General features: G+C 42.1%; 1 long non-coding RNA gene across 1 annotated transcript; it reads left to right on the forward strand.

Annotated features, from left to right (window-relative positions):
* Positions 1 to 245: 245 nt before the first annotated feature.
* LOC308475986 lies at positions 246 to 12,819 on the forward strand. Its single transcript, XR_013985613.1, has 3 exons — positions 246 to 320; positions 10,610 to 10,690; positions 12,770 to 12,819. It is a non-coding gene; the product is annotated as an uncharacterized lncRNA (long non-coding RNA).
* The last annotated feature ends 313 nt before the right edge of the window (positions 12,820 to 13,132 follow it).

The following is a 13,132-nucleotide window of genomic DNA, read 5'->3' on the forward strand; positions in this document are numbered from 1 at the left end:
TTATTCTTTCAAGCAACCACATTTCTATTCCTCTGACTTTTTAATGTATAATGTTAACACTATGTAATGCATTATATTTTAAAATTGTATTTTACCTGATTTGGTAAATTGCATTGGAAACTTTGCTGAAGTGCAGATGTAGAAATCCTTTAAATATACAATTTAAACCAAACTGTTAAATCAAAGCATCTGGAAACAGGAAGTGGAAATACTGTTTGTTTTCTTGCTTTCAGGCCAGCCTTTCTAAGCGCTCAATCACTAATGAGGATCTGATCTACAACCTGAAGACTAGCTGTCTGACAAAGGAGCCGAGAAAACAAGTAGGTTAAATAGGAGATTCCTTCTGTATGCACCCTCGCATTTCTCTTGTGTTAATTCATTATGTATTGAAATTAAAAGGGCCAATCTATAGATTGATTGGTTTAATTATAATATTGTATGTCTTGATTCATTTACACCTGGGGTGCTGTGTAAGTTTGGTAATATTTTATGTGTAGGGATCTATCCAATTTGTGGGAGAGATTCTGCCACTGCTTCTATTTTTCAAGTGAATTTTATCAGAATGACTGTTCTTACCTTGCCCAATTATATGTGCATGCTCAAGTGATTATACAAAAAAACAAACAAACCTGAAGCTTTTATTCTAGGGATTATGGGGTCAGAAATTCAAAAAAAAGGTGATTAAGTTGTTTATGCATGTAACAAAAGCAGATAGGGTTCTCTGTGCACAAAGATGGAAGAAGAAGTTCCCACTAAAGATAAGTAAGGTCAGGGGTCAGCAAACGTTTTCAGCAGGGGGCCGGTCCACTGTCCCCCAGTCCTTGTGGGGGGCCGGACTATATTTTTTGGGGGAGGGGGGAGAACGAATTTGTATGCCCCACAAATAACCCAGAGATGCATTTTAAATAAAAGCACACATTCTACTCATGTAAAAACACCAGGCAGGCCCCACAAATAACCCAGAGATGCATTTTAAATAAAAGGACACATTCTACCCAGGTAAAAACATGCTGATTCCCGGACAGTCGACGGGCCAGAGTTAGAAGGTGACTGGGCCGGATCTGGCCCACGGGCCTTAGTTTGCCTACCCATGAGTAAGGTGATAGACTATGCGGAATTGGCAAAATTAACAGCCAAAATAAGAGACTCTAATGATGATTGCTTTGTGGGAGAATGGAAGACCCTTTTGGACTATTTAAGGGAATATTACAGTATGATGAATTCACAAGCAGGATTTGAATTAGGAGCAACAGAAGGAATTAGAGAAGATTGTTGTTATGGTATAAGAGACAGAAATATGCAGCAGAGGGGGAGAAATAAAAACACCATGGAAAATGGGGTGGGAAGTAAAAAAAGTTTTGTTTCCTGCCAGTCTGGAACAAATCTGGTTTACAAATCAGTTCAGCCTGGACATTTGGATTAAGGGCAGTTATATTTCCATTTTCACTTTGTATGGGACGAACAGTAAGTTTACAGGCAGGCAGGAATATGGGACTATTCTCAGTTACTGAGGCAGGGAGTATTGAAGCCAGTGCATTGCAGTGTGTGAGAGCAAGAGAGTGGAGGATATTGATGGATATAGCCTTGTCTGTTTTCATTCCCCCCTCCCTCTGTGCAGGCCAATCAATTCCACACTTAGACAGCCACACTCATTTTGTGGTTTTTGTTTGCTCTGGAGACCAGAAGAGGAGACTGTCATTTCCTTCCTGGTTTGTGCTCATTATGATCTGCCACGAAGGTCCTTCTGTTACATTATTTGCAGGTGGAAAAGGAAATCCACAAGGAGTCTCTCTGGACTGCTCTATCCCATTTGCACAGGCAATCATGTTTTGCATCTTCATTTCTGGGCTGACTTGCCATGATCAATAAAAGAAATCACAAACGCTCACATTAAAATATTTATAAAGGGAAAAACAAAATAGGAGAAGGGGAAAGAGCAAAAGCAGAGATAGCACAGAGCTGACTGCATGCATGCTGGTAATGACCTTCTGTCACTTTATCCTGTATTATGTATTGTAAAATGTTGGCATGAAGGTTGATCTATGATTGCAAATAATTTTGAAAAATGGCACAGGAACACTGTTCAGACATTATCCCACATGTAATGTCGACTGCATGAGTGGGAAGATTGGGGGTGCATTATCTGGCTCCCCACACTCTGTTGCATTACCTTAGACGCTGGGAACTAGTTGCAAAATTCTTTGGATCCTGGTAATGACATCTAAAGGACCAATAAAGGCCTTCAAACAACACTTTCTATTGAGAGGAGTGGGGAAGTGCTACTTTCCCCCTCTTTAATCTTGATTTGTCACAATCCTGCCCAGCACACAGAATGCAGCCTTATAGCAGGTAGGGCTGCTTGCCCGTCTTTTTTTATATAAATTTATTCATTTGGTTTTCCAGATTAAAGTTTTACAATCACATATCCCTCCTCCCCTTTGTGGGTCCTATTGTTAATCATTTCCTCCTGCATCTTTTATGGTAACCCAGATCTGTTACGTCTCCATTATGTCCAAGATTCACCATTAAACTACAAGTGTTTTTCCAATCCTACTAATGATTTTAGCTGTTTACATTGGTTTTTAAGGTAAATTATATATTTTCCCCATTCCTTATTAAAATTTTGGTCTTCCTGATTTCTGATTCTTCTCGTCATTTTAGCCATTTCGGCAAAGCCACCAGCTTAATTTGCCGGGCTGCTTGCCCATCTAACCCACGATTGCTTACTACATTACGCACAAGATCTTCAGAGGCTCCGAGGAGGTCATTCATGTCACCTCCCACCTGTTCCCTTTAACTGTAGCTGCTTTGGAATGAATCAGTGTCCTTCTGCATGCAAACCATGCACTCTATCACTGAGCTATGATCCCTTGCCACTTGCCAGTATTGCTCAGTAGTCTTCATCTTAGTAAGACTATATCCGCACACTACTTTCATGCTCTATCCGGTCCTCCCATGAATCAGTTCTACAGATACATGCCCTGATTGTATTTATTTTACACAATCCCGTAGCAGCTAAATCTGCTCCTGGAGCACATTACCTTCTACTGGATAGTGGCCAGAGTCCTTCCTTCCTTCCTTCCTTCCTTCCTTCCTTCCTTCCTTCCTTCCTTCTCTCCCTCCTTCCTTCCTTTCACATTCCTTATTGGGAGAGGACGCACTTAGACAGTTGAACTGTCAATGCTCTAAAACTATTGATAATCTCCACAAGTGATTTATTTTTTGCTGTCAGTTTTGATTATGACAGTTATCTTTTAGTCAAACAGGGCCTTTCTGTAAAATATCTTTTAAGCTTCGTTGAATTACCATTCTTTGAAAAAAAGTGCTAAACCCCTAGCCATTATCACAAGGTTTCAGAAACATTCTGTCAGTAAGTAGCGGGAGATTATATTAATTTACTGGCTGTAAGGCTTTTGATATAATGATTTCTCTAACAGTTTGCAACTTAATAAAGTACGACAAGGCAAAGCTGGAAAAAATGTCCTTCATCAAAAACCACTGCCACAAAGCTTGGCTAGCAACAAAACTATTACTCATTAACACAAAATGTGGAGGATGGAGTATTCCAAATCTAGAGTTACATTATAACACAAACTAAATTGCCCATGCAATTCCACTTCTTGTGGAAGATGAGGATAAACCATAGACCAGATCTGAAATAATAGATGGTCTAACATTACATAGTCTTTGGTTCTTTGAAAACAAATTTAGATCCTGTCCCAATGTCAAAACAGATTTTTATTTATGACTTCCAAATGCTGGACACGAAAGCCACCTTGCTTAGCTCCTGGACTATCTCCACACTTTCCCTTGGTATACTATTCAACATTCAATAAACGCCATAGCTACGATATCAGGGGATGGAGTGTCAAAGGTATAAAACTCCTCTGTAATCCCTATGTAAATAGAACCCCAATCTCTAAAGAGCAACTAAGAGACCAAAGAGGAAACCAGACCCCCCATGGAGACTCTGCCACCAACTCCAGAACTTAACAAACAGCAAATCTTTCTCAGAGAGTGCTACTTGACGCTTAACTTTTTTCGAAACATTAATTAAAAAGCAGAATACTAAATCAAGAGGCTTATTTTCATCTTTGCACAAATTTCTTTTGGATGCAAAATTTAACAACTTAAATGGCACCAGGATGATGTGGGGAAATTGGCTGCACTATTGATGCTGGTGCTTGGATCAAACAATGGCATCACCCCCACTTTCAAATCCATCTTAGTGAGGAACAGAGAAGTAACACTAAAAATAATTCATAGGTGGTACTTAACCCCTCATAGATTGGCACACATGTCTCCCTCTGCCTCGCTGAGATGCTGGCATGGTACATATCTGGTGGCCCTGTGCCAAAGACCACAAATTCTAGATCTTAGACTTTAAAGAACTAAGAACTCCCCACTTGCCGCAACCGAATATGTATGAAAAGCGATAGTATGGCAGGGCTATCGTGGTCAAACACTGGAAATACTTTGCAGTGGCACGCTTCACACACCAGCCTGGTCTACCCCATGGCCCTTGCCATCCCCACTCCCCTTAGGCCCATTCCAAGGTTCCAACTTCTTTTTAGATCTCTCCAAACTCCCCACCCCTCATACCTTGGCAACCCCTATTCCCTTTTAAACCTCACCAAAACCCCACCTGCACTCCCCTTGGAACTCATTGAACCTCTACCCATCCCCTTATACCTGGCCAACCACCTCACTACCTTAAGACTTGCCAACCCCTTCTCTCCTCAGACCTTGCCAAACACTCCATCCCCTGTAGAACTTGCCACACAATAACAAAAACCCCTCAGCCTCTCTGTAGAGTGGGCAGTGGCCAGAGTTGGTCCATATGTGCCAGTACATGAGACGTTTGTTCGTTCTTTGCCCACCTCAAACATATAGTCAATCAGTATAGGGAGCAGGCCAGGAATGGGGGTAAAGTGAAACCTAGGGATTTGGGGGGTGTTGATGCTTTGAGCCCATTTGCTGCTTCTGAGGTACATCCTGCATGCTGCTGGCTCATGTTCGCTGCCTGGGATGTGTTAGTATCAGCTGTGGATCCATAGGCTGGCTGGCCACCGCTTCTGCCCACATGCCTCATCTGTGCACTGCCCTTCCTGCATCCTGACAGCCATCTGATTAGCAGCAGCATATCTCCAGGCCAGTTGGGGAGAAGGAAGGCAGCAGTGCCAGCCAGGCTGGGAATCCAGCCTTCTTTCCCATAACCAGGCCTTCCTTTAACCTCGCCAGTCATTTTGTGCATGATGGTAGACCAGACAGAATTTTAGAATAGAGAGAAAGCAGAATGAAAAACCAGCAGGGCAGGAAAGGAAAGGGGAAACCAAGAAGCAGCAGCTGCACTGTTCCCACAAACTGGCCTAAAAAGGTCAACTTTGAACTTACTACCCCCAAAAAAGAACACAAGAAGAAGGCTGCTGCATCAGTCCAAAGGTCCAGAATCCTTCAGCATCCTGTTTCCAAGTGGCCAGCTGGATGACTCCAGGAAGTTCAAAATCACGGCATGAAGACAATGACCTTTAGGTGTATAGCATTCCTCTAAATGTGGAGGGTCCCTCTTGTAATCATGCCTTATAGCTGTTTGTAGGCCTGTCCATTAATGTGACTAATCTCTCCCCCCGCCTTTAATATAAATAGTCACCATGTTTTGTGGTAGTCAATTCCATAAATTACAGAATTGGCCCAAATATAAGCTGTACCAGCAAATAAGCCACTCTTTTAAAATTCGAGGCTTATTTGCGAGTGTGGCCCGCCTCCCGGCACTACCGCCCTGAATGGGGGGTGGCCAGCACCGGTGCTTGGCACCCTGCTCCCCAAGCCAGCGCCAGCACTCAGTTCCAAGCGTGCTACGTGCCCGCCTCCTGGCAATATTGCCTCCCGGCGCTACCTGCCCAAGCCGCGCCGACCGCCCCCATCCCCCTTTCAGGGCGGTAGTGCCAGGAGGTGGGTGTGCAGTGCTCAGTTCCAAATACAAGCTGCACTTTAACTTTTCACAGTCAGAATTTGGAAGGGAAAAAAAGGTGGCTTATATTTGGGGCAATATGGTAATTGCATGTTGTATGAAGAAGTGCATTTTTTCCTTTTGCTGCTTCTTTTTATTCTAGAATCTCCTGACAGAATGAGTATCAATTCAAAAATTCATAGTATGATTACTCTTTTATGCAAACATCTACAGATTGCGTGATACACACTAACCCAACTTCAAGTTTCAGAAAGACAGCGAAAAAGGCCTTGCTCTTTCATTCAGTGCACATTTTACTGATGGGTTTCAAAGCTCTGGACTGTTCTTGAGGAAGTGTGTTGAAGGACCGAGTCTTATGTTTCTGATTTGAAAACGCAAAGTGGTATATTTGTCAATTTTAGAATAACAAAACTGCCATGCACAGTGTCACAATACAATTTTCCATTTCTTCACTTGACCCTATTAGCTTTTGCTGCCAGGGCAGTAAATTCAATTTTCCCAGCAGTGTATTTGGTTAAAATTCTGTTGTTTTAAATGAAATGCCGGAATTGGAGGCTTCCATTATTCTAAGCCCAACACGCAATCAAGATCCACAGCTTTTGTCAAATTTTGACCCGCTAGCAGTACCGACGCAAGATGCAGCTGTCGACCTGCTACCTGTACAGCCTATACGGGTCGGCAAAACCCTTGCTCTGCGAAAACCAGCTGAACATCATGATACATCAGCTGAACAACATGATATTTGTAACGGTGTCATCGAAGATCCTCTGGGCCAAATCAACCTATTGGCCCCCCAGTTAAAGCTATCACACCTATCTAGGGACCAGCGACCTCAAACCTGGAACCACCAAGCAGGGCAGATAGAGGAGGAGCCCAGCTCAGGAGCCTCAAACCACCGGAAAAGAGATTGACTGCCACTATTTCCACCATCACCCTATTTCCACATTCTATCCTGGAATGTGGCGGGATGGCTATCTAAGCAGGGTGACGTCGACCTTCTGGATTTCCTTACAAAATTTCAGATTTTATGTCTACAGGAGACATGGTGTCTAGATCTCCATGTCCCCTCTTTACAGGGATACGAAGCCTTTGCTACCCCTGCGATAAAACCAAATTCCCGAGGCCGACCTAGTGGTGGTTTAGTCACTTTTGTTTCTACCAAGCTAAAGTGCAAGGCCCGGCAACAGCAGTGGGTGAAGAGTAACAATTTACAAATCTTACTTATTTCTAGCAGTGAAGGAGGAGATTTCCTTTGTTTTAATATATATATCCCTCCCATAGGCACCCCTCCCCAGTCGTCACAAATCTGGGAAGATTTAGAGCTATGTTTGGAGAAGGCTGAACTAGAACTCCCTGGCATGGATATCCTGCTGGCAGGTGATTTCAACGCCAGGATAGGAAATGACATTAATACGTACTGCTCTAAATCTCAGTTCCTGCCAGAGGCAGATTGGTTTATTCCCTGGTCCTCTGACGATAAGGTCTTGAATAAGGCAGGCATTACATTAATGGAGACTGCCTTCAAACATAATTTGTATAATTTGCATGGTACCCATATGGACAGGTCAGGGGGTTTCTTTTCTTTTCTTGGACCTAGAGGTGCGAGCGTTATTGATTATATCCTGGTCTCCCCAAAACTCTTGGAGAGGTCACAGGGCTTCAGGACTTTCAATAGAATTGAGAGTGATCATCTTCCTATATCAATTTCACTAATTCCCCGTGGTTTGGAGGATCCGCAATACCGCAATCACTGTGCAGACCCACCTCCAACTCTGGCCCTTCGTAGGCGTAAATGGAACAGCGACCTGGAATCTAAAATCAAACTACACCTGCATTCATCAGACTTACTGGCCTTGAGAGACCAGTGTATCTCATCTATTTCTGACCCCTTTTCAACATTTCAGCAGGTCTCAGAGTCGCTCTTCCCACTACTCACGAATTCCAACCCTCCCAAAAAACAAAACAACTCGAGGGCCTGGTTCGACAAAGACTGTAGGAATCTAAGATCTTTGCTTAGGAAATTACAAAATAAGGTAAAACAGGAAGGGACCCTGTCCTCATTGGAAAACCTGCACAGGTGGCGTTCTCATTATAAAAATACTCTAAAATTTAAGAAATCCCTCTACAGAAAGGAACAATGGGAGGCACTTGACAAAGCGATCAAATTGCGGGACGACAAAAAGTTCTGGGAAATAATTGCTCAGGGAGTTTCACCCAAAGGGAAAATTGTAACCAACAGTATTTCATCTAACTTATGGTACCAACATTTTTCCCGGCTATATACAGCTCCAAACATTGCTAAACCGAGCCAGTTTCCTCCTCTTAAAAACGATCTATTAATGGGCTGGGATCCTGTTACCGAATCAGAATGTTTACAGCTAATTAAAACACTCAAGAATGGCAAAGCTCCCGGTGAGGATATGATTCCTCCTGAGGTGTTTAAACTAAATGCCCAGTGGTGGGCCGCTATTTTGGCCCAACTTTTTACGGTAATAAATGATATATGCAAAATCCCAGAAAACTGGAAACTGAGCCTGGTAGCCCCCATCTATAAGAAGGGAGACCCCCAAGACCCCTCAAACTATCGCCCCATAAGTCTCCTGGACATTGTGTATAAACTTTATACTCGCTACCTGCTAAATAAACTGGTTGACTGGGCTGACCACTCTAACCTGCTTAATCCGGAACAGGCAGGGTTTAGAAAGGGCCATAGTACAACAGGCCATTGTTTGGTACTACAGACAATGATAGATAAGTATACAAAGGTACATAAGAGCAAACTTTTTGTGGCTTTTGTAGATCTCACATCCGCTTTTGATTCAATCTGTAGGGACAAATTATGGCAAAAACTATATGAAACAGATATTGATAGACGACTTCTCAAAATACTTAGAGAGTTACATTCAGACACCACAGTTAAAATCAGAACTGGGATGTCAGGCAACTATACTGACCCACTGCCACTGGGGAAAGGGGTTAAACAGGGCTGTTTGTTAGCGCCGTTCCTCTTTAATTTCTATATAAATGACATTGTTCAACATATGGCAAAGTATAAGTCATCAGCTCCTGCCCTGGAAGGCAAACACCTGAATATATTACTATATGCTGATGACATGGCTGTCATGGCACTTACTCGAAGGGGCCTACATAGCATGCTGGAGGGGCTCGCAGCTTATTGTTCCCAAAACTCTCTAAAGATAAATTATGACAAAACAAAAATTGTGGTATTTACTAGAGCTCGCCACACATTTAGATGGTCTTTAGATGAACACAAAATTGAACAGTGTCTTTTTTTTAAATATCTTGGTATCACTTTCCAAGCTACATCTAGCTGGCTTGCCCACTTCAAGACTGTAGCCCTTCTAACACGTAGGACAATCGGTGCTCTGCTCAGCTTTTTTTATTCGAGGGGAGGGCAACTGGTGATCCCGGCACTAAAAGCTTTTGTTGGAAAAGTGATTCCCCAGATGCTATATGGAGTAGAACTCTGGGGATGGAATCAGAAGCTGTTAGAACGGCTTGAAATCTTCCAAAATTTTTACCTCAGAAGAATTCTAGGCCTCCCTCAGAGTACTCCGGCAGCTCTCCTAAGAGTGGAAGTAGGATTACCTTCTGTGTCTGCCAGGGCCCACTTAAGATTCCTGCGTTTTTTCACCAACCTCACAGATGCCCCGAACACCTTATTGGCTAAACAAGCCTTTGTATCATTACAAAATAATACTACTTGGCATAAAAACCTACTAGATATCCTATCCAGATACAATCTACCTGAGTTTAATACCCTTAAATTGTGGAGCCCTGATAAAGTTCGGGAATGGATCTTTGAAAAAGACGCCTTTTTGGACTCCACAAAGATAAAAAACTCTGGGTTTTCCTACTGGTTTCCCCGAGTAAAAGCAGTCAAAATCTGTGCCAACTACTTGGTGGAGATCACTGATCCCACCCTTCGGAGAGCTTTCACTATGGCACGGTTTCAAACACTGCCAACTGCATATCTGACCGGTAGATTCACAAAAACCCCAGTAGAACATCGTTTATGCCCTTGCCTTATGAAAATTAAAGAGGATCTTACACATTACCTCCTCTATTGCCCCATCTACTCGGGCTTTAGAGACGCATTGCTGCAAATTATACCCAACTCTATAACCAATCCTGAAGATAGAGTAAAATTTTTGTTAGTCGATGCAAACCCACGTATTACCCATGTGGTAGCGGTTTTTGTGATGAAGGCCATGAAAGCCAGGGAAAGATTTATGGATGACAATGTAAAGACCCCTTCATCGTCTGTTTAACTCGTTGCTTGTTTTCCCTCTCTTTCTATTTTGTGGGATGAAGGTTTTGTTGGCGTAGTATGTAATGAATTTTAATATTTTTTAACTATTGTTGTGTTAATGTTTGTGTACAGGCATGGTCCTCACAATAAACGGATTTGATTGATTGAAATTATCTTTTTGGGGGAGGATATCAAAAAAAAAAAAAAAAAAATGAAATGAAGATTGTGTTTTCATCTTTGCTTGTCTTGCTCCAATTACTGTATTATTTTAGGCTTTGTGGACGAGACTATACCACCCTACCTAAAATTTGTTCAATGTCACTTGAAACGTCATTAATTCTTACTCTCCCATTCTTCTAATTAAGGAGCTGGGATTACAGCACCATGTCCCTCAGGAGGCTAATGCTTTTGCATGTGACAATTTATGCTTCGGGAAATAAAACAAGGTAGGCGGTCAAATGAGTGCAATTCCTACCTTGATTGTGAAATTGCTTTGAGAAAGCATTATGCCCTTGGTTGTCTTTGATGGATTATCCATTCAGTATTCAGGGCTTCGTTCATCTATTATTGACCAAGAAAAGGATGAGCTACAGATGGCCCAGGTTTTTACAGCGCTAAGGAGAAATGTAACAGTTTATTTGCTTTTGTGTATGCAAGCAGTTATTCTTCACAAGTACAGGCATAAAATAACTTGGGGGGGCATCAGCCTCATGTTCCCTCTTTATACTATCAGGATCAGGCAGCAAAATGTTGAACACTTGATTTTTATATAACAGAACCTTAGAGATAGGAAACACAATTTGGAAATGACCTCTCTGTCAAATAACTATGTATGTAGTTATTCAGAAATATACTCCATCTTTTCCCATGTGTTCCAAACTATGGATTTGAGACTATCTGCCTGAGAAACGTTGGTGATCCTATTCCAACTGTTTAATGTTTTGAATCATTTGAGAGAGGCTCCAAATTTGCTTCAAATGTCACTTTTGGTGGAATTCATCATATACAGTGGTGCCCTGCAAGACGAATGCCTCGCAAGACGAAAAACTCGCTAGACGAAAGGGTTTTGCGTTTTTTGAGCTGCTTCGCAAGACGAATTTCCCTATGGGCTTGCTTCGCAAGACGAAAACGTCTTGCAAGTTTGTTTCCTTTTTTGTAAAACCGTTAATACCCAGGGTGCATTGCTTGAAGAGGTGCAGTTGCGACTTGACTTCGAGGAGCAACTCATAGCACGCGGTGTGGTAGCCTTTTTTGACGTTTTTGAAGACTTTGGTGATTTTTGAGGCTTTTCCAAAACTTCTTTTGCAGCCATTTGGTAAGTTAAACTTTTAAAACTTTTTTTGGGGGGGGTTTGGATTTTGGGTTGGGGTGTTTGGAATTCAAGGACTTGGTGCTGGGGAGGGGTTTGCAAGAATCTGGAAGCTTGTGTGTTTTTTTCCTGCATTTTTATGATTTTTTGTGACCATTGGGCCATTCTGCTGTGTTTTTTTTAAAAAAAATTCTGGGTTTGAATTTCTGTGTGGTGGGTGGCTGGGGGAACAGTTGAGGAGGGGTTTGCAAGAACCTGGAAGCTTGTGTGGTTTTTTTCTGAATTTTTATGATTTTCTGTGACCATTGGGCCACTCTGCTGTTTTTTAAAAAAAATTCTGGATTTGAATTTCTGTGTGGTGGGTGGCTGGGGGAACAGTTGAGGAGGGTTTTTAAATGTTTTTCTGTCATGTTTAGAAACTTAATTTATTGTTCCTTCAATTTTTGAAATGCTCTTTACAGTATGTGTGACTTTAAAGAGCACTTAATAAACTCTTGTTGTACCAAATTTGGCTTTGTTTGGACTTTTTTTGACCATAGGAACGCATTAATTGAATTTCAATGCATTCCTATGGGATTTCGTGCTTCGCAAGACGAAAAATTCGCTAGACGAAAAAACTCGTGGAACGAATTAATTTCGTCTTGCAAGGCACCACTGTATTTCTCCTCTAAACTTGCTTCAAATTCTGATTTCAACTCAAGCAACTAGCTTTAACATTTCATGGTGGTGGTTTTGTTTGGTTATCCCTGTTGTGATCATGGTTATTGTTATTCTTCTGCTAAGTACACGCACTAAAGGAGAAAGGCATAGAGGTGAAGATGCATAGCGCTCACCTGGTGGTCCTCTGCAACAGGGAGACTGCAGAGGAAATAGAGAAGTGCAAGAAATATGGGAATCTAGCAGGGTTTGGGGAGTACTGGGACAAACACAAGAAAATCCAAAGAGCAGCCAGACGAGTCTATATTCTCCAACATGCTGCTTTGCAAGACCTGTTTGCTGTCTTTCCTTTAGTTCTTTTCTCTCTTTTTTTACTCAAGTCTTTGTTCAAACCTTGCTAAATATCTTGACTGCCGTTCTTTAGTTAACAAAGGGCTATTTCATGTAGCTCTTCACTCGCACAGTAGGGTGTTATTAACTCTCACCAACAACCCAGTTCTTTTGAGGTTTCTGCTGTTATCAGACCCCATATACTTAAGTGGAATTTGTTTCTTGCCAGGGTTTGGAGGATTGGGCTGCCTCTGAGAACAAGAATTCTGATGGTGAGGAAGGTAAAGCAGATAATAAGGGAGCCTACTGTGATCCATGCACTGCTGTGAGCGACTACAATGAAGTAAGCTTGATCCTGTGTTAACCCCAGTGCCTGAATCCATGTCTGTTTTCTAAAGCTCTTATTTCCCACCTTGCAGCCAGAACCCTGATGCCAGTTCACCTGAGTGACGATAACAAAACAGACTTTTCAAAACAAGAGCCCCCAGTGTGGTGAATGCAAGGATGCAGCTAGCCATAAATGTTCACAGAAGGAAGGAACACCTGTTTGCAAACAGGCCTTATGAAAATACACTAGAAGATTTAATGACTG

The sequence above is a fragment of the Podarcis pityusensis genome (genome assembly GCF_964106645.2).
Source record: "Podarcis pityusensis genome assembly, chromosome: 4".
NCBI classification, from domain to species: Eukaryota; Metazoa; Chordata; class Lepidosauria; order Squamata; family Lacertidae; genus Podarcis; species Podarcis pityusensis.